The sequence below is a fragment of the Panthera pardus genome, unplaced genomic scaffold (genome assembly GCF_024362965.1).
Source record: "Panthera pardus isolate Hobbes unplaced genomic scaffold, ASM2436296v1 HiC_scaffold_10, whole genome shotgun sequence".
NCBI lineage: Eukaryota > Metazoa > Chordata > Mammalia > Carnivora > Felidae > Panthera > Panthera pardus.
The window spans coordinates 11,913,762-11,936,766 of NW_026526655.1; the positions used below are offsets into that span (position 1 = coordinate 11,913,762).

The 23,005-nt window shown below is 42.6% G+C and overlaps 1 protein-coding gene across 9 annotated transcripts in view; it reads right to left on the reverse strand.

The window, feature by feature from the left end:
• The window catches only part of RHBDD1 (rhomboid domain containing 1), a 133,912-nt gene extending 111,424 nt beyond the window's left edge, over window positions 1-22,488 (reverse strand). For 2 of the 9 annotated variants that reach the window (XM_019445747.2, XM_019445746.2), the window contains exon 1: window positions 22,336-22,486. The gene's annotated coding sequence lies outside the window, so the exon portion shown is untranslated. Of the gene's footprint in view, window positions 1-11,588; window positions 11,822-16,859; window positions 17,002-18,376; window positions 18,616-21,179; window positions 21,238-22,335 lie in introns of those variants that run through there. The other 7 variants (XM_019445740.2, XM_019445742.2, XR_002078964.2 and 4 more) reach the window with 7 other exon arrangements.
• Between the last annotated feature and the right edge of the window lie 517 nt (window positions 22,489-23,005).

The following is a 23,005-nucleotide window of genomic DNA, read 5'->3' on the forward strand; positions in this document are numbered from 1 at the left end:
AATTATATTCCCAATTTGGCATCTGGCGGTAACAGTGTTGATCCACTGACCAGCTGATGGACATTTGGGTTGTGTCTGCTTCTTGACTCTAAGGATTAATGCTGCTACGAATGTTCATGTGTCTTTTTTTTCTTTCTTTTTTTTTTTTTTTTGGTAGGCACACATGTTTTCAGTTCACTTAGATATATACCTAGGAGTGGAATTGCTGGTTCACATGGCAGCTCTATGTGTAACTTTTTGAGGAACTGGTAAACTGTTTTCCACATTTCTGTACCATTTTGTACTCCCTCCAGCAGCGTATGAGGGTTCCAATTTCTCGACGTTCTCAACCATACTTGTTTTTAATCCACCTTTCTCACTACAGCCATCTGAGTGAGTGTGAGGTGGCACTGACTTAGACTTCCTAATGACTAAGGACATTGAGCAAATGCCTAAATTTTCATTGCTTAAAACGTAATATAAACACATGTTGATAGGCACACATAACCATACAGACAAGCTCACGCCCTCTCCCTCCTTCTCTCTCTCTCTCTCTTCTCTCTTTCTTTCTTCCTCTCCGCACCTCTCTCTCCCTCCAAGAAACAGTTTAACAACCTCAGGTCAAAAGAAAGCTTCAGAAAGAAAGATGGAACCACAAAGAAACTGTTTTGGTTACACTGCCAGGATTTAAAAATATATACATATTTTTTTAATGTTTTTATTTTTGAGACAGGGAGAGACAGAGCGCCAGTGGGGGAGGAGCAGGGGGACACAGAATCCGAAGCAGGCTCCAGGCTCTGAGCTGTCAGCACAGAGCCCCACGCAGGGCTCACACTCCTGAACTGTGAGATCATGACCTGAGCCAAAGTCACATGCCCAACTGACTGAACCACCCAGGCGCCCCTACAATGCCAAGATTTTAGCACCACGGTCCCCCCGGATGTATCGTGTTGAGAGTGAATGTGACTGACTGTACTTCACTAGCAGGGGCCTGGCTCAGGCACTCATGTGACAATAAATATTGCAAAACTGTTAATATGTTTTATTGCTTCAAACGAAGCAAAACTGTTATGGAAATAGCAGATTATGTTAAACATAAGCACTTCCTCTGCTTTTTAAATTACGAGAGCTGGACAACAAATTAGTGCATCATAAATACCACACTAAGCTGGTCAAAATACACAAAAACACAATGCATTTTTTTTCTTATTTGGTTTTAGTACAATCTACTTTCTCTAGGAATGAACTGAACTAAACCATTTCTTCTCACCCCTCTAAGCCTCTCAGGAATCCTATCATTCATGGCTTTTCTAATCCAAACATGAGAAATTATTTTCTCTACTTCTTCCTAGAAGGCCAATCGATGGTAACATTTGAGTCTGGCACAAAATAATAAAATTCTTGGCTCATCCAATAAAACTTCATAATTAGCATAATTTTATTTTCCCTATAAGGTATTAGCTTCCTTAGGTCCCAAGAGAACCAAATTACAAAATGCACATTTCCAAAACATTTTTGAAAATAAGAGAATGGTATTGTGTAACATGTATTTGCATTTAGTGAAAGACAAGAATTTATTAACTAAATGCTTGCAAAGTAATTTGTTTCCTCTTTCCAAATATATGAACACATTTCAAAAAGCCTATACAGCTTAGAGGCAATATATGGTTTTTAAATGCAATACACAGTTGCATGAATAACATGTAAATTATGCTTTTAAAACTTAATACTTAGGGGCTCTTGGATGGTTTACTTGGCTGAGCTTCTGACTTCAGCTCAGGTCATGGTCTCACACTTCGTGGGTTCAAGCCCCATATCAGGCTCTGTGCTGACAGCTCAGAGCCTGGAGCCTGCTTCAGATTCTGTGTCTCCCTCTCTCTCTCTCTCTGCCTCTCCCCTTCTCGTGCTCTGTCTCACTCAAAAATAAATAAACATTAGGAAAAAAAATTTAACTTAATATTTAAATATAATATTTAAATATTAAATATAATCTTAATATTTAAATATTAAATGTAATAGCAGATGGTATGGCTTTCACACCTTACACTGTATTCAACTTGCCAGAATAATCATCTACCTGAGCTGATCAGTAAATGGGGAGTCTTGGGGGTACAGGGTAGAATCTTTCTTATAGTACCATAATTGCTTAATGGCAAGTGGAATATAAAAGACAAATTTTTCTGGCCACCTGTATCTGTTACCTGGCTTCCTGAGTCACAATAAATCAGGCCAAAGAATCAGAGTAGGATTCTCTATTTTCTTATTTTTAAAAATTTTTTTTCACATTTATTTATTTTGGGGGGGGCACACACAAATAGGGGAGGGGCAGAAAGAGAGGGAGAGACAGAGAACCCCAAGTAGGCTCCACATTGTCAGCAGAGAGCCTAATGTGGGGCTTGATCTCACAAACGGTGAGCTGAAGTCAAGAGTTGGATGCTTAGCCGACTGAGCCACCCAGGCGCCCCTCTTGTTTCATATTAAAGCCAGAGCAATCCAAAGAGATGAAAACAGTCAAGTGAATGAAAACTGACTTCATGAATAAAAAACGAACACTGAAATCAAATTATATTAAGAAGGTCACGGGGATCTAGTCATGAACATGTGACACTCTCAGTGATTAAGTTTCATTCATGGAAACACCTACAACTTGGTCTCTGTTCCAGAAAAAACTGGGAGTTGAAAGCACAATTCCTCTTTTGAGGGCTCCTGAGACCTCCATTTATTCCATGGTTCTCCAACCCATATGCTTCATCTTTACAACCACCTGAGAAATTGTCTTACCCAGTTCTATGCAACCATTACACTATCTCCCAAATGCCAACTGGCTAAATTGTTTTCATTTTAAGCTACCAGACATTGGGTTTTTATGATACAAGATCTCCTCCTCCCTCTTTTTCCCCATCTACCATCTCTCCAAATGAAAACAAATATAAGATTGCTCACATCTTAATGAGATAATGCCCAACTGTTGTTTATACTAGCCTAGCCTGCCTTAAGTATCAGTATCATTCAAGCGGAGGGCAGAATCCCTGATCCCTGAGGGGGATGGCATTGAAGACCACTAGAATAACACGAGAAGCAATAGAATATTCCAGACAAGTGAGGAACCATTAATAAAGGCATATACTATGTGGTAACAGACCTGACCAAAAGTCAAGCCCTTCTCACTGGGCACTCTTCCCCTGATCCACTTATATAATGACTGACTAGATTTACTGAAAATCCAGTCTTATCATGTTATTCCCTGCCCCCAATCCATCATGTTCTCTACTACATCATCCTAAGACTGAAGAGTATCATAGTTAATAAAATGGACTCTGAAGCCTAATGGTCTGGGTTCAAATCCTGACTCAACTGATTGGAATTTTATGATCTTGTTCAAATTCTCAGTCCGTGCCTAAGTTCCCTCATTTATAAAATACATACAAAATACTACTAAGACTTGCCTCATAGACTTGCTCATGTCCATAAGCCATGCAGGACAAATCCTGAAACATAATAAGCACACATAATAAACATACCAGTGTTAGCAGGTATTACATTTTTACCATCATCATCTGACCAACTTCAAGCATTTCAGCCCAGGATTCAAAGTCTTATAATATTTACATACTTCCCCAGTAATAACTAGTATCTCACACATTTACAGTTTTCAAAGTAGTTATGTGTAATTTGTTTCATGTAATTCTCACAATAGTCTGAAGACAAACTTAGTTCCATGTTTATTGACTAACTGGTCTACCCAAGCACTTGCCAGGAAAATCACCTGACCATCCTGCTGCCTATTCTGCAGCAGACTCTACAGAGCTGCCCATGTGAGGAGTAGCTCCATGGAGATTCTGCCCTTTCAGGGGATGTTCACCCCGCAGCCCTGGGTTTCTCTGTCCGAGGTGCTTAGTAAGTGACCCTCTCCACACATGGATAGTCACGTGGGGTGCTCTCACCACCAGAGGTCACATAGTGCATTTCACACACATCCCCTAGCTTAGTTTTTAAATCTGATCATTCCAGACACAACTGTCCCAGTTTACTAGAAATCCTTTCAGCAGTTCCGGTGTGAAACCATGAAACAGAGAAAGAAATTCCGTTTTTCCTATACAGATAAACCAAGATGGCAATGTTCATAAACTAGATTCTTAGGACTCAAATCCAGCTCTTCCCACCAGATGGTACCACTTATCTGTCAAGCCCCTTAATCTGTGTCTGTCACCACTGCAACCTTGGTGCCCCGGCCTGTTCCTATGACAAGCCTTCCCAAAGTCTGCGCATCCACCGCGTATAACAAATGCCTCGAATGTCTGTAAGTGGCTAAATAAAAAGCTTTGGAGATTCCAGGCTGTGATCTAGATGCAGTGCAGGAAGTAGTTCAAAGTTCTGCTTCACACCCAATATCTTTTAGCATAACTCACTAGACTAGGAACCCTTCCAATGCCAGCTACTTTTCTTCCACGTAAATACTCCTTGGAGGGTAAACTCAAGTTTGAGAGACGTTTTTTTTTTTAAGTACTAAAAGGGAAGAAGACAATTTTGCATTTTTAGTCCAATCCCTACTTATATGGTGTAAATTTTTATTAGATATAACTTAAGCAATAATGAGAAAAAAAAAGTGATTATAACTGTGAAGAGTTCATTACTTAACCATTTAGCAAAGGGCTTCTTTTTACAAAAAGATCTCACCAAGAGAGAAAAGGAAGAGCCATACATTTGAAGTTAGATACTGCTTTCAACAATAATGAGGGTTACTGAAATAGAATGTCTATTTACAAAAATTATTACTAGGAGAGAATTACATTTTTAACAGCTCAAAAGAAGTAAACAGGTATCTTAAAGTAAAATTCCTAGAAAGCAAAACAATGTGAAGAAATTCTGAGATATAAACAACTCTGGTTGCTGAGGGTACAAGGGTTATGTTCGCAAGATTGGGTAAAAAATGGGTAAGACTTATACAGTTCAGAAATATGCAGATGGTGCCCACTGGGGGAGAGGGCTGTTAATCTTCATGATCATCTCCCCAAATAATCCAAATTAACATACAATCTAATTAAAAGAGCATGCTTGCCATGCAAACACAGCTTTAAAGAATCCCCTGGCTACTGGCTCCCAACCCTGCGCCGCCTCCACTTCCAACCAGATCTCTCCTTCTGAGACCCTTAGATATAGAAATTCTAGAGCCATCAGACTTTCTGGAGCTGCTGCACGCAGACATTTTAATAAAATTTATTTTGCACACACAAAAATAACTGAGGCAGAACTAAGGTAGTAGCTATGAAAAGAGAAGTTGAAATTAAATATCGGAAAGTAATTTCAAATGATGCAATTATCTACCCTGAGCCACAGAAATACATGCCCCACGACAATAAATAGAATCACCAAAAGAAACTGTCAAGTCAGGACCTGATAATCTGTTCTATCCTATGGAGTCTTAACAATATTCAGGGGGTGATAAGGTTCACAAAGGTTTGGTCGATTTCACCTAAGAGGTACACAAGGTTAGACAGAAGACTTCAGCTTCCATCCTGGCCCAGTCATTAAGGAGGAGGATAGAAAGGCCTAAGAAGTAAAAGATAAAACAAGAAAACAAAAAGCCACCAACACCACCACAACAAAAACCAAGTTTTTCTACTTCCCTGAGGACTGGCTGAGGACGGAAACAGCTTCACAGGGGGCTGAAGGTGTCGGGTGATTCTGGATCATCGTGCTGGGTGATCGGGTCTCTGTACTGCCCTCATTGTCTACCACAGTCTGCCACTCCTCCACTGTCCCATCCGACTCAGTGATCTTGGGCACAGATGTGCTGTTGAAGCAGTAGTTGGGCAGGGGCTCCAGAACTGGGCCACGCCCTTCTAGGAAGCTGGGGCTCAAGATCATCGTCTTCTCTGGCTCTATAATGGGGCCCCATGTTAGCAAACCTCTGGAAAAGTCTCCGGCTTGGGGGGACAATGAGCTGATTTCACATACAGGCAAGAGACTCAGGAAAGGAATTACAGATTTAGGAAACGCTCTCAATTAGTTTCAACAACAATGATAACAGAAGAGCTAGGTGTGTCAGTTTATTTACGCGGAGTGGAGGAAATTAAGATTCATAATACGCTCCCAGGAACGAAGGACTTTGTCAAAGTGAAAGCAAAAGACAAGGCCTTGCTAGTGACGAGCAATATGCTGGGGATTCCCCTGGCAATTTGAAAACCTTAGGTAAAAAGCATGAAGAGGATGAAAATGAACCAGAGAAACCCTTCCCGGCGAGGTAGCACATCCTCTCCTGCTTCTGCCCATGGTCCTGGTTCTACTCATCCCACGTCTGCTCCTAGCTTTGGGGTCCTGAACGTCCAAGAACATCCATCTCATTAGGCTGAGTTGGATCATCAAGTTGCTTTGGGGCACACAAAGCTCCGAAAGTCTGAGTCTAGACTTAAGACTGAACGGTTCTCTCCAAACACAGGCACCAAACATGGAGACTGAGGCAGAAGGAGAAAGAGACACAGAGAGGCACGCGATCAGAGAGAAATCGATCAATCCCGCCTGGGAGAAGAAAGTTTAACTGCATCCTAGCCTGGAAGAGGCTAATTGTTTTAAATGTTTATTTATTTTTGAGAGAGTGCGAGCGAGGGCACGCACATGTGCACATGAACATGGATGGGGGATGGGCAGAGAGCAAGGGGGACAGAGGATCCAAAGCAGGCCCCGGGCTGACAGCAAAGAGGCTGATGCGGGGCTCCAACTCACGAACCATGAGACCGTGACCTGAGCTGAAGTCGGACGCTCAACTGACAGAGCCACCCAGGCGCCCTGGAAGGGGCTACATTTTAACCAGGTCACCCATGTGATCAGTCAACAAACAACACACTGACCATCTACCACAGGCGAGGCAGAGTTATTAGGCTCAGAGAAAGAAAAAGACAAAGTGCACACAACTGTTTGCTTCAAACAAGTCAGGAAGCTGCTCTGATTACTCCCTGCACAAAATGAGAGAGGTAACAGTGCTTCACTCCACAGGGTGATTAAGGATACAGATTTACAGAAACATAAAACAGTTCTACAGAATGATCCAGTTTTCATTCTGTCACGGTCACCAGAAGAGTCTGACTATATGACTCTACAGTAAGCAGGCGTCCTCCTTATTTATTTATTTTTTTATTTTAGAGAAAGACAAAGAAGAGTGCCAGCAGGGGAGAGAGGCAGAGGGAGAGAGAGAAAGAATCTTAAGCAGACTCCACACTCGACGCAGAGCCCGACGTGGGGTTCGATCCCACAACCTTGGCTGGGATCGTGACCTGAAATCAAGAGTCGGACCTCAACCAACTGAGCCACCCAGGCGCCCCAGCAGGAGTCCTTCTATGCACACAAATATTTTTACGCATTTACTGTTGCCCATTTGCTGGGTGGCTTTCAAACATTTTCACTGGAATCAAGGGAGGGCCATTTGGAAAATCATAAACAGACACAGAGCGTCTTAAGTCACCTTGCCTTGAATTTCTCAGGGATAAGATCATTGGGAAAGGGGGGTGGTGTAAAGGTCCTCTCTGCGATAAACTGCCCACAATCAAACATGTCCATGTGCAAGCCCCAGATGGTGGTCCCTCAGAAGGGCAGCCAGGCCTCGTTTCTCTCTGCACCTCCCCAACTCTGGGGAAAACATCAACGTGCAAAAATCCAGATGAGGGGCATTCTGAGCTCATAAATCCAACCCAAGCAACTGCTAAAAGAAAGAAACCCTTTGTGCAGCTTTGTAATGGCAGAACAAGAGACCCCTGCCAAGACGCTCCCTTGAAGCCCTTGGGATTATGAAACTTAAAACTCTGAGCACTTGATCTTATCTTCTGTTACTCTCCTATGCCTAGCTGTCTGATCAGGTCATGCCTGCCTCTAGGTCTTTGCTCAGCACAAGCAGAGGTTACGACGGCTGCCTTGGATCAGATCACCCATCTGGTCTGTTTAATACCTGTGTTAGTTCCCTTGAGCAAAGTACCTCATCAATCCATGCCTCAGTTTTCCCATCTATAAAATGGGTTGGTATGAGGATTTTAATTAGAATTCTCTTGATGACTGTAACAACTTGTTCTGGTATTATTATACATTCTTTGGGCTTCCCCCAGAAGCAGACACTGAGACAAAGGTCTCCGTGCAAGTAATTTATTTGGGAAGCCACACGTTTGGGATCTGTAATTCATTTGGGAGGCAAATGACCAGGAGGCCAGTAGGGAAGCAAACCAGGGAAGGCAAAGCAGCCAAAGCTGTGTGCATTATCAAGCCAGCCATCACGATGGGTGCCTGGGGCTTAATCTCACTGGGAAGTCTGGGAGCTAGCGTAGATGCGCCCCAGTGCTATCGTCCAAAGGGCTGAGAGTCTGCCTTACCTCACTTGTCACTTGTGGCTCGCGATACCAGGCAAAGCAAGTGTCAGGGGCCAGAGAAAACACTCAGAGGCTAGTGTTTGAGTCCTAGCAGGTCCTGACAGCTAGAAGTCTGTCAGAATGGATGAAGGGGATGTAGGAAGGGCCCTCCCAGCATCACTCCCTGCTCCGTGACACATTTCCTTCTACTCCTCCCAACCCATTCAACTCCTCCTCAACTGCCAGCCCAGCTCTCGACCAGGCTCCTCATCGGCAGGCTCCCTGACCATCAGCAGGCTCTCTGAATGGATGGCCCATAACTGTCAATAGGATTTCCCCAGACCCAGTTATCATATCCTCCAAGCTGCGTGTTTTCAGGGTGTCTGGGGTTTGAGAGCACACACTCCAGTCTAAATCGGTCCCACTGACTGGCTTCAGCCGTGTGCTGTGTGACTTTATGCAAGGCAGCTAAACCAAGCCTTAGCTTCCCACTACGTAAAATGGAGTGGTAGTAATAATGGCTGAAAGTAAAGGTTAAATGACTTAAAACATCAAAGTGCTTAAACTAATGCCAAGCACACAGTCAACACTCCTTAAATCTTAGCTATTGTTTTGATGACTTCAATGGAAATACTCACTTTCTATTGATTGCTGGTTTTTCTAAAATAGAGGTCAAAAAGAAAAGTCAAATCACTGGCCAAAATTACACACACATATTACCAGTTCGTCTTTGGAAGTACGGCTCTCCAACCTTATGCGTGTGCTATTATCTGATAAAACGAATTCACAGATCAGGACCCACAACTGGAGGCCACGCTCGTGGCCTGACCCAGATCACAAACCTAGACCTCAGTCAGCCTGCACTTACAAGAAACGCCTTACTGTCCAGGAAACCTGCCCACCACTAACGATCCTCCATTTTAGCAGCAGCTACCTTATCTTACCCTAGAAAACAGGACACGCCAGCCTCATCAGGATATCCCCGCCCCCTAGCCAATCATGCCCCGCCTCCACATTGCCTCTTGTAAGGTCCTATCCCATTCTGGCTTGCCCAAAATCCTCAAAGAAGAGTGTTCACAGCTTGTTAGGCACTGTACCTCCCAATCCACGGATTGTTTTCCTTTAGATAAAGACACCAAACTCATTCCTAAATTCTTGGTTTTATTTCACGTATCCCATTCGATCCTCCAAACTTTATGAACAGGCACTGTTATTATTATTTCCCCATTTTATAGACAAGCAGAAATTTTAACCACGATATAATCCGGCTCTAGTCTCTGTTATTAAAATGAAATGATGAGTCAGGTGTGTCTGCAGAAAAGCTGAGAGTTTTTAACTCTCAAGATAGTCTACACTTAGACTCCAGCAAATCATGGAAGTTACCATTTAAATAGTTCTAATAGTTACTACCTTCAGTGACCTCAGTTCCAAGCAAGCTAATTGCAGGGAAGCAGAATATGCCACCAATATATGCCACTTGGCATGAAGATCTTTTTTGAGCTGAAGGCAATTGAGAAGAAGCAGATACAAGTAAAGTTCTTTGCCCTCTTCTATTTACCTAAGAGGTGGACATGAACTTGCAGGCATTCCCCTCCGTATCTTCAAGGAAACACAAAAGTTAATCTGGGACAACCTTTGATTGGACACCCATGAAATATACATAACAAACTTTGCTAACTAGCCCATATCTTCCATTAATTTCCCCACATATTTGCCTCCTACAGAAACTTAAGGTCCTTTTCCTTTGTCTTGTCACTTCTCCACGAACGTGTTGTTCTTTTGTTAAAATGCTATATAAGCCCAAGTTCTAACCATCCCCCTGAGTTACTCATCTGTGTACTCCCAAATGTATACACAATACACATGCTAAGAAACTTGTTTTGTTTTTCTCTTGCTGATCTGTCTTCTGTCAGTCTGGTTTACAGGGCTCCAACTGGAGAACCCAGGAGCATAGAAGGGAACAGAATTTTTTCCTCCCCTACAGGAATGAACTTGACTATGACTTTCAATATGAGCCTCTAAGATTTGGGGATGAAAGTCTGCCTTATATATATCTTCAGTTCTCTGACAGATCTATGAAATCTTGATTTTCAGTTTGTTCAGCTTTTGTCCTGTTGTGAGGACAGGGATGACAATTTCCAAACTCTTTACATGTCAGAGCTGAAATAAGAAATCACCTGTCTTTCAATAAAAGATATGATACTTGACCACCAAAAAAATTAGGAAGGACATAATCTCAGCATAAAGAATAGTCTTTCCCAAGAAAGGGCAGTTGATGACTTCCATTAAACATACCAAAATGTATATGAATTTTGAAATTGTTTCAAATATACAAAATCTCACTACAGAAAACTTTTACTCTATCAAACCTAAGTGTTTTCGTTTTTTAAATTTTTTTTTAACATTTATTTATTTTTGAAAGACAGAGAGAAAGAGCATGAGTGGGGGAAGAGCAGAGAGAGAGGGAGACACAGAATCTGAAGCAGGTCCCAGGCTCTGAGCTGTCAGCACAGAGCCCAACGTGGGGCTTGAACTCATGGACTGCAAGATCATGTGACCTGAGCTGAAGTCACACAACTGACTAAGCCACCCAGGCACCCCAAGTCTAATTGTTTTCTTGATACAAGACAATTTGTTGATCTATATTTAAGAAAGTAATACAAAGTAACATTCAAATACCCCACTTCTTTTGGTAACTATCACAGTCATAGCCAACAAAAACAAAAAATCAATTTTAAAAATCAAGTTAAAGACAAAAAAAGTAACAATAAACTAAATGTCGTTTTTTTCTCACTGTGGAATATATATATGCTATACAAAGAGAGAACCAGAGGATCAAAAGCCTTCCATGCCTTCTCTGACTTTCTCCCACCAGGGCCAGGCACTTTGCTGGCTAGGACTCTGGAAAGTGTGGGTCTGCGGGGGGGGGGGGGGGGGGGGGCTGGGGGGGACAGGTGTGAAGTGCACCCTGGTTAGCATTCTGCCATCTCCCCCAGTCCTGTCCTACAAAGTAAGGTTTAATCTGACAAGCCACAGAGAGGCAAAAATATCTTTTCTACCTTTTAAGAATTGCTCAAATAAAGGAGCACTATCTCAACTCTTAGCCCCGTGTTTTACCAAATCTCCAAAATCATGGTCACATCATTCACTTTGCCTTTGAAGAATGACTTCTGCATAAATGCACCTTCATATTATTAGAAGACTTGACATCGGTCTCACCCAAGGGACTGTCACATAGGAATCATCTTCACATTATTGTAAAATATCATTCAAACTTACTGTTCCTTGTGCAAAATCCCATCAGAGCTAGAAGAGGCTTAATTTCTCCTAATAAATGGATATGCTTTTTCCTGCTGAGAACCACTTGGCCATTTAGTTGTTTCCTCCGCCTTTACTCGTGTCTTGTGTCATTTCTGAACCCAGCCCGTTTTAAAAACAGGAAAATAATGTACAAGTAGGTGCCAATATAGAAATGTTACGTCAGTCCAAATCAGAGAATACCTCCCTTGCACCTGGGTTTGCAAAACAGAAAGTGGATAAAAGGAAAGATATTTTTAAGACAGGAAACAGCATGCATGTGCTGTTAGCGTAAATGCTCGAACTAGGTTAGAGAAGTAGAAGTTAATTAGCCTGGTCAGCTCTGCTATAGTGCTTGCTTTGTAACAAGCAAATGTGTTCAAATGCAATTAATATTCAGGGAACAACAGAACATAATGCAAATTTCGCATTTGATTACGCGCAATTTCATCCGCAAGAAGCATTAGGTGAAAGCAGAAAACTGCACCCAGCTGAAGAAAGCTACACAGAAATTCACCAAACGCACCCAATTACATACCTCAAACATCTACCACCTACCTAAGGTCAGAGAGTATATTACGAGTTACACCATCACATCTGCAGTTACAACTTACCTTCCACTTCTGATAATCCTTCTACTACCACCTGACAATAATTCACTAGCTCCAATCCTCTGACAACCACTTTCACAAGCAAAGTTCAGGATTTTTTGAAGGCAAAATACCATATTTATTGTAGTAGTTATGTATTTCTTAACCATTTAACACGTGTGACCGTGCTACCATTTTATTAGGTTCCTTTTTTTTTTTTTTTTTTAACGTACAACTGACAAAGTTTTGTGAGTGTTTTCCTCCAGCCACCATTTGCACCATAAGCCCTGTGGTTTTTTTTTTTAAATTTTTTTTTAATGTTTATTTATTTTTGAGACAGAGAGAGACACAGCATGAACGGGGGAGCGTCAGAGAGAGAGAGGAGACACAGAATCTGAAACAGGCTCCAGGCTCTGAGCCGTCAGCACAGAGCCCGACACGGGGCTCGAACCCACGGACCATGAGATCATGACCTGAGCCGAAGTCGGACGCTTAACCGACTGAGCCACCCAGGCGCCCCTACCCTGTGGTTTTTTATTACATGATTTTGCACAGCATGAGGATTTGAGGAATGCCTGTGTCCCATTCTGGCATAGCTGACTATACCACCAGCATAAAGTGTGTGGGAGGGAGGTCAGCTAACCTAAGAAGTGCTGCTTGTCAGCCATTACTATTCACTTCCGCTCCATGTTTTATTCTTACAATCCCATCCTTAAACCAACTCACCAAAGTTAGAGGCTCCCATCACTCAAAGATTTAAAATGTACGCCCTGACCTTCCTTGGACAAAGTAGAGTAAGAGGGGACAAATTCTCTCTCAACCTGTCAAATATGCCCTTACTTTTCCTCTTAATGTCTTCTCTACAAAAAGTTGTTCTGCCGTCCCTCACATGGAATTTAAAATCAAGATTCCTTTAATCTTGGCATTTGTTTACTTGATCATATGTTCTTAATGTGCCAATGATTATCTCTGATTATAATTACTCAAGGACCACACTTGTGTTTGGCAAGATGCTTTTAGTAAGAGAGATCAGGATAATATCTAGTTCGAGTGTAGCAATTTCTGCAAAGAAGGGAAGAGTAAAAATAAGAACCCAGGATCAGATGCTCTGACAATACATGCAGCTCAGTGAAAAAAACTGCATTTACATGCATCGTGCATGTTGCGCTTCTAGACAGCACACAAGGTCAAACCACTAACTGTCAGTTACAATAAGCTTCCAAACTTCTGGTCAATTACCTGGTTAATAACAAAAGACAAGGCTATGACATCATTATAGTTATAATTAATTTACACAGATCGGCTTCCAGTTAATCAAATACATCTTTAAAAGCATTTAATTATTTTTCACCTAGAAAGCAACACTCAGCTTTGTTAAATAAAAAGCAATCTTGCTGAATCCAACATGAAAGGTTGTCAGGCTACTCTCAGACATAAAGGACAAAAGGCTTCGCAGGGCACACAGCTGCAACGTGGGAGCTGCTGCCGCATTCACAGCAAACAGAAGCACAAGGTGATGGCTGATATAACACATCTGAACAGTTTCTGAACATAACGAAGTTGTCAGGAAACAGGGTAAACAGGCTTTGGGAAAAGAAACGTCCCAATGCTTTTTGTCAAAAAGATACACGGGGCCAGCAATATAGACGTATGTAGTATAGGACAGTACTTAAGGGCGGGGTCTTTGGTGACAGCTCTACAATATGCCTTAGAAAATGTATTTGATCACCAGTTTCTCACCTGTAAAAGGACATAATGCAGGCTCACTGGGTTTCATGAGGATTGAATGAGATTACGTATATCAAATCATAAATTGGGAAGTGATAGTGTTTTTAATCCATATAAACAAATAAAGACCTAAGATTAAAAATTTTAAATACCTTTCAAGTATTTTTATAACTGAGTAACCAATTAGCATTTTTCTCGGCTTTCTATGATCCACTGTTTAAACTACATCACATGGTTCAAGTCCACGTACATTTGAAAAACAGTATGATGGGGTATGTGGTAAGCACATCAAAGTAGGAACTATTTTTTAATTAAAACAAATTTTATAACAAAGTCTCAAACCAGAGTTCCCGTCAACATGATCTGATAATTTGAGAATTTAATGAGTCTTTCCAAGAAAAATTTCAATATGTCAGATGGCAAAATTTTTATTTTCTTTGCTCCTTTTTAGAGTGTCATAGTCTTAACAGAAAGGATTATATTATCTTTATACATGAAAAAAATGAAACCACTGGATTTTGTATATAATCTTGACTTTTGCTCCACGGTGAGGGGAAATTAGTGCCAACTCCAATTGTGATCCTTCACCACTTATGATTTCCAGTATCAATCATAGGTCGGTCCCTTCTCTCACAGACTACACGTCTTAGTGTAATGAGGGCTCATTAAAGTTCTCCGACTGACAGCCCTTCAGACGTAGGTCCTTAACCCAGAGACACATGCAGAGCTGCAATACTCCCCATCACTCCCTTCTAGAGGATTCAAGTAAATTCCATGCTCACCTTTGCTCTGTGCCAGATTTCTTTGTTTATCTGCCTAAAGTCCATGAAAAAGTGCTCGCCATCCCCCCATTTAATCTCTGTGTAAGAACTGGTAATGAATTATTCATGTGACCGAAATCCTCCCAGCACAGGAACTAGTCAAGGGGCAGAGGAGCACGCCTGACTTCAGAGATGCTGTTTATGTGCCCACAAAGCACATGGGACGGCCACTAAGCAGCAGGTGGTGGGGTCGGCTTGGAGCTTTGGCCTGCCGGACAGCATCAATACTTCATTCTTTCAGGAACAGGAAGTTGCCTCCCAGCCTTACCGGATGTGGTCCTGGTGGGGAGTGGGGGGGGGGGGGGGAGGAGGGGAGTCAACTTTTCCTTTCCCACACTGATTCAAGGGTGATGGTGACCAGAGTTGGAATAATAACTCTCTCCCTGGAATCTAAAACCTGTGCAGAGATACAAAGACCAACAACACCTGGAACTGATATTCGGAGCCTTAACCTAAAGATATCATTCAAATCCACTGAGTCTACCTAAACCTTGAGAGCTCACCTGGCTACTATCCTTTACCAAGGCTTGGTTGTTTGGTTTTCTGTTGATTCTCGGAGCTATCCATTGACTTCCAACCAAATCTCTTGTTTTCAAATAAGCTATCTGGATACCATAGTTAACTCACTTTCTGTTGTTTGCAAAGAACACTCCCCAAAACGCTACATTTGCCAAGGGCTGGCAAGCAAACCCTAGTCTCATTCAAGCATCACCAGCTCTCATCTCTTGGTACCTCACTCGAGTCCATGGGAGAACCAAAACATGATGCATACAGAAGCAATATCTCAAAGGTCTGTTCTAGCCACGCTATTCCTAGAGAGAGAAGAGCACAGCTGGCTAAGGACGTGAGAACAAGAGCAACTTCTGCATAAATAAGGCAAAGTCCTCTCAAAGTCATCTACTAAGTATCTACTTAGTAGATGGGTTGGGGCAGCTGGGTGGCTCAGTCGGTGAGCGTCCGACTTTAGCTCAGGTCATGATCTCACGGTTCATGAGTTTGAGCCCCACATCAGGCTCTGTGCTGACAGCTCAGAGCCTGGAGCCTGCTTTGGATTCTGTGTCTCCCTCTCTCTCTGCTCCTCCCCCACTCACCCTCTGTCTCACTTTCAAAAATAAATAAACTGAAACTGGGACCCTGGATGAAGAATGTAATCACAAAAAGAAAAATGGACGATCTAAAATTTGTCTTCTATTTATACAAGGTTGATGATTTTAAAGAATACATCTAATTATTGATTTTCAAACTATACTCCCTGCCTTTCTTCTTCACTGAAAATAAGACTAGTTTGTCCATTTAATAAAATGTTACCACTTGATGAAAACTTCTGACTAGGACTTTGGGACAACAAATCATTTAGATTCATCAACAAAACGAAAAAAAAAAAAAAACAACAAAGGAAAGAGGAAGGGGAAAAGGAAGGAAGGAGGAAGGAAGAAAAGACGAAGGGAGGAAGGAAGGAAGTAAAAATGGAAGGAAAAATGGAAGGAAGGAAGGAAGGAACTGAATAAGAGGCTTCTTCAACCTGAGAGCCTTTAGAAAGGATCATGGGAGTATCCTGCATGCTTTTCTGTGGCTTTACCTGTGTTTCATCATTATGTAATTCATTAACACACATCAGTCATCACATTTCTCTAATTGTGAGCCCAAAGAAGAAAACCAATGAATGTGGAACTATAGCAGTAAAAGCATTGAGCATATAATTTTATATCTCACTGTCTGTATCATTTAATAAATATCTGAGAATTAGTGTCCTTTCAGGCAACCATCTAGAGAGCAGACATACAAACAGTGACACTACAGTGCGATAAAGAATGAAAATATGAATGCATATAAATGTGCACAGAATGTTTAGAAAAGAGCAAAAATAAGTTTTAAGGATTTGTATGGGGTGTGGGGGAAGGAAAGAAAGAAAATACTGGGCAGGCACTATCTCGTGGGCAATGGGGAGGGAGATGAAATGATCCATGAAACTCATCATCAAAAGCAGGAGAGTCATCCCTCACACACACACACACACACACACAGGATTTAAGTCATCACTTGGCAGATATAATAGCTACAAGCTAAAAATCTGGAAAGCCAAAAAGTCCCTCTTTGATACAAAATTAACATACCTTGAAAGAAACAAGGAAATCTTGAATACTTTGGTATGAAGGAAGAGAGTACATGGGCAGTAGGCACAGTATTTATTCCTACATTTGCTCAAAGTTGGAATCAAACTGATCCATTACAACCATGACTGTGAACTGCTGGTATCTGTAACATAAAAAAATGTAGCAAAGTTTCTTTCAGTGTTGCCCAAGAGACTCCATCAAGGAAAAAAAAAATCCAAAATTAGGAGGAGCTACCATCACACATTGACGGGCACAAGCACGTACACACACCCCTATATATTATTTATATAAAGTTGAAGTCATTGTAATATGTATATAAATTTCATTCATAACTATCCTGATACTGTGACTTTGGATTAAAAATGCATAAGCAAGTTTACACCATGCAGAAACAGCTGTTGGTATAATGAGAACATTCCTGGAGCTGAAGCCAGATTTGGGGTCAAATATGGATGCCATTGTTTACTAGTGTGTGGCCTTGGGCATATCATATAATCAATCCTGCTGAGCGTCTGCTTCTTTATCCGTAGATGAGAAAAATTCCACTTACTTACTGGAGTCATTGTGAAGAATAAATGAGATAGCATATTATGTGAAAGCACGTAGCACACTCCCAAAGTTTGTTTTCCAATCTCCCTTCCTCTCCATAAAGTAATGAGCCTTTCCCCCCATGGGACTAGACTTTATTGCTTTATAATTATGATGTGCATGTAACAATGTCCAAGAAACTAGATGGTAAAATAACACCAACACACAAACCTGAATGCACACCATTGTTCATTGACTATCATCTAGATCCCAAAGGGCTCTTATACGGCTCTTGTACACTATCTATTGCTTCCCAGAAATTTGACACATTTTCTTTTCTGAATACAGCCAAAATTATCCCACAGGCTTTGAAATATTGCCATCATGATGTTGCACAGAGCAGCTGGCTGATTGAAAGTGACTGCCCCTCCCCCACACTCCAGCTGTCACCAGGAAACCCTCCTCAATGTGTGAAAAAAGACAATGTGATATTACTACCGCTCCTATTAATAACAATCTGACAAATACTCAGCATTTGAGATTATTTTTCTTATGAAAGCTCACTATTAACTAAAAATTAACTCCTTAAGAAAAACCCTTTACCATATAAATTGCAAACCAGCTGCTTTCATACAACAAAAAGCAGAGGGACTGTAAACACAAGTAATGTATTTCCACTGACTTCTTGTTTCTTTTTCCTCAAGTCATCTGTAATGCTAAACAACAGCCAGTTAAAATATTAAATAGCTTTAACAGTGATACAGCTGTCATGGCTTAGAGGGCTCAAAAAAATAAAATAAAAACTGAGAGGACTTCTCAAAACGTGTGCATAGACTCCTATTTTGTAAAGTACAGGCCAGACTGGAGGCTGGATGCTTCCTCTTTTTTCAACAGCCACTTGCTCGGGTGCATGAGAAGTCATACACACATCTGACATGGCTGAAAACCCTGGGAGCTGTCTTCAGAACAAGTTTGTGAATCTCACTCACAATAATTCTTAGTGCAATGACTTCTTAGAGAGAACTCATCTCGTGAGGATTTCTATCCCACAGATGAAGAGTTTCACACCCAATGTCCTGGATTCCAGGGTTCCAGCGACATGCCTCAGAATGTCACCGCAAAAGATTCAAGATAAGCACCAGCAGGCAGAACTGTGCCCTTCAACCTCTCTTAAAGCCTCTCAGCTCCTGAGCTCTTCAGGTAAGATTCAGCTAAAGAGGGTTGCCTCCTAAAAACAAAACAAAAACTAAAACAAAAAACAAAATCTAAAGACCACTGCTTACATGATTAGAAATGCAGCATAAAAGGGAATCTATCTCTTTAAAGCATCATTTCTTTTAAATGGTTTATAAAAAGAATGTTTACACATACATGCATGTATCTAACTTTACATAAATGTACCACCATTAGATTACTTATCCCCACCTCCATATTATAATACGTTGCCAAGTAAGCAAAATTATGACCTGTTCTGGCTCCTTTCAAGTATTTTCCACGCTCACATAGTCGTATGTAATATATAGACAAAAATACATGGTATTATTACTTTTTTAAAAATGATACATAATGTATAATGCGTTTTCAGTGCTGTCCCATCTCCTGGAACATCCTGTCCCTTTTCTAGCTGACTGTCCTGGTTAACTAACTGAAGATACTTAAATATTAATCAATGGACCTCAAGCTCAATGGACCTTGAAGTTCCAATAAACACCCAAAACAATTTATGGAAGTTGCTCTGTTGTGGTGATCAAACTGAAGATAGTGTTTTTTCTACCAGGTTTTAGAGTTTTCACCTTTTTCACATGTTTGCCTTCTCCCACTCATAATAATGTGAAAGCTTTGACTCTTCACTTCAGGATTTTACCATTTGAAAAGAAAAGCAGTACAGCTAGGTAATAACAAAAATGTATTTATTTATTAAAACGGCATGAGGAAATAAACGAGGTAAGTTTGGGGGTGCTAACTACCTTTTTCTCCCCTGTCCCAACATGCAGCATTTATTGAACCTCTATGCCTTCACGTTTTGCCCTTTATTTCATTTAATGCAATGTCCTGAGGTAGGTACGTACCATGACTTCTACTTTATAAAAAAGGAAATTAAGAGGATGTTAATTTGTCTAAAGAACTCAGGTAAGTAGCAGAGGCAAAGTTCAAAGCAGGTTCGACGTGACCAAAACCACTACTATAAGTCTGCCGCTCTAATACAGAGAAGTAGAAAACGTGGGGGCCATTGAAAACTGATGTTTCATGATGGGACAGTGTTAATTTAGCGGTGGTATTAACAAAATTATTTGTAGAAGCTGATATCCAAAGTGACTCATGTTTATCTGAAAACTCTGACACACAGTACCTAGGAGCCATGGTGTGGTTCGGGAGCAGTGTGCTCTAATCAAAGTGACATGTTGTGTATGCCATGGTGAGTCAGTGACACTCCTCAACACTGGAATGAGTTTAGGTTTTACGGCAACTGCCTCAGATCCTAAATATCGCCACCCCCCCAACACGGGCCCCCTGAAAAGGGAAGAATTGTAGATTACTGCAACTGACAATCTGTGGGGCGAAAAAACCCAGCAGGCCAAAGGCACACTTAACCTTGGTCCCACAGTGCTTCCAGAATAGAGGTACAGGGGGTGGTTAGTACGAGGTCTCTGCTGGTGGAGCTACATGCCACATGGGAAAGAAAGATAAGCACAGAAACATCTTCTGCTTGCAAGTCATTAACACCTCTCATCTCCACAGCTAAGGCTTACTCTGGTTATCCACCCTACTTCTTTACCAAGTTCTGGGTCAAAAGAAGGTATAATTAAGCTGAAAACACCAAAAACCATTCCTTAACACAGTTATGTCATTAAGAATACTCAGTCCCAGGGCACCTGCTTGGTTCAGGGGGTACAGCATGTGACTCTTGATCTCAGAGTAGTGAGTTCAAGCCCCACACTGGGCAGGACATCTACTTTAAAAAAAACAAAAAACAAAAAACTACTACAGCCCCAGTAGTGTGGGTATTAGCACTTACTGCTATAACCTTCAACTAAATATCCTGCATCCAACAATCTTAATTATACAGACTATTACTAGGACCCAGAAATAAACAAAATGCCCTGGAAGCTGTGGTCACAATAGTCAGGCACTGCAATTCACAATTAACCCCATGAAAATACTTCCAGCACAATCTATGTGTGTATTTAACTTATACAATTTTTTTTTGTAATTTTTAATGTTTATTTGAGAGAGAGAACGAGAGACAGAGTGCAAGCGGGGAAGGGGCAGAGAAAGAAGGACACACAGAATCTGAAGCAGGCTCTGAGCTGGAGCTGGCAAGCTGTCAGTGCAGAACCAGATGAGGGGTTCAAACTCACAAACCATGAGATCATGACCTGTGCCGAAGTCAGATGCTTAACCAACTGAGTTACCCAGGCGCCTCAAACTTCATGCAGTTCGAAGGAGCTATTAAACAGCATCTCATCTTTGAGTGTTTTCTATGTATGTTAAACAGTTTCCCTGAATTTTCTTTTTCTTTTTTAATGTTTATTTAGTTTTGAGAAAGAGAGAGAATGATTGGGGGAGGGGGGAGGGAGAGAGAGAGAGAGAGCGAGAGAGAGAGAGAGAGAGAGAGAGAGAGAAACACAGAATCTGAAGCAGGCTCCAGGCTCTGAGCTGTCAATACAATGCCCTCCTGGGCTCACACCCACAAACCATGAGATCATGACCTGAGCGAAGTCAGAGGCTTACCCAAGTGAACCACCCAGGGGTCTCAAACACTTTCCCTGCATTTTCACACTCAATACTTACAGCCCTGTGAAGAAGCCTCTAAGTAACTTGTCCAAGATCTTACACCTAGGAAAGGCTTCACCTGGATTCCAAGTACGTTCTGTGACTTCACAAGAGCAACTCTTTATCATGACAGCAATACTTAACAATGTAAGCACCCAGGTACATTGGGATCCACTGGAAAGCATGTTAGAATAGATTTCTGATTGAAGTCTGAGATAAGATCCCAAAATTTGCATTTCCAACAAGTTCCCATGTGATGCTGCAGCTAGTAGTCCGGGGACAATTAGGAACTCAATGTACCGTTATTCTTTGTAAAATTACTTGCTTCCCCAAGCTGCCGTGTCAGCAGCAAATTATAAGTCTTTACAGTTTATTGGAACTGGGGAAAAAAAAAAAAAAAAGAAAGAAATGTGGGACTTCAGACTTTTAAGAAGTAATTGCAGAGAAAAGAGGCAAAGTACAGCTGTCGCTGAGTGTCCTGCAAAGAGACCTACACAACGCGATGATCAAGTCATGACTATACAATAATTCCTAATAAGCAATCCTGAGTCTTCAAAAGTTATTGCTTAGTTTGGAAAAAAGAAAGCATGTGATCCATTTTTGGACAGGTTTTTAAAGTGTGACGAGAAAAAGGGTTACATTCGCAGGCGGATTTCCTATCCCCTATTAAGAGAAACACCACTTTTTAGGTTAGGGTTGTGTCGGCCACACACTTGCTGGGAGAAACGAAGTTATTCTCCCGGCACCTGAAACTGCAAGTTGTTGCTGATGATGCAACGTCACTTTAAACTTCCTGCTTTCGAAAGGACGCTTTTAAAACCCACACAGAGCCCAGCCCATCCATCCTCCGAGCACATCCTTGCCAGGGCAGTCGTCACCAGGATCAGACAGGGTGTAGACGACGGGACCCCCCCACCACCCCCCAACCCGGTTGACTCGGTAGACTCGCGGCGGGAAGCACCCTTCCGCCTCTAGGACTTGCCCAGGGTGCCCAGAATGCGGAAGCGCGCCTCCAACCCGAACCCCCCCCCCTCCCCGGGCCGGCCCGGGGAAAGCGCCGACTGGAGGCGCCCGGCACCCGCTCCCAACCCGGCGCCACGACCCTGGGAAAGGGCGAAGCGACACCAGGCAGAACCGGCCACGCGAGGGGTGCCAAACAGACGCGGAAACTCACGCTCTCTACGGCCCGCCTGCGTCCCCACGTCTTGGCGCGCGTGTACGTCATCACGCACGGGCGCCGGACACCGAACACTCCGGGTGCCCGGGACCCACAGGGCGGGGAGAAGGGAGCGTGGGCGACCTCGCGCCGCGGCTCGCACAGCACAGCGGGCGGGGCGGGGCTGGGGTGGGGAGGGTCGTAAAGCGGGCCGGCCAGCCTCCCTCTGCGCATGCTCAGTTGCGCGCGTCCGCGTTCTTCGCCGCCCCGGGATGGACGTGCGCGCCGCGTGCGGTGGCAGTGGCTTGGGGCAGGTTTCGATGGCCTCGCTGGAGAGGGTCGTCTGCTGAGCGCAGTGGGGGTGGGGTGGGGGGCTTGTATCCCGGCCCCATCCTCCCAGCACCGAGTAAAACGTGGATGATCTTCCTTGGGACCGTAACTATTGGTCGCCCACCGCGCGTAAAGCGGAGGAGCGGCCTGCTTTCGAGGGACCGGAGGTGGGGGACCCCCGGCGAGGGGGCCAGGTGGCGGCCGAGAAACTGGTCTTCCGGTCCCATCCGTACCGCGAGGTCCTGCTGCTGCGTGGAGGAGTCGGACCCTGCCCGTGAAGTGCTGGTGGGAGAGACGGAAACTCCCACCTTCGTGAGTTAGCGGCACACCGCACCAGAGCGTCCGTGTCTGGTGGACC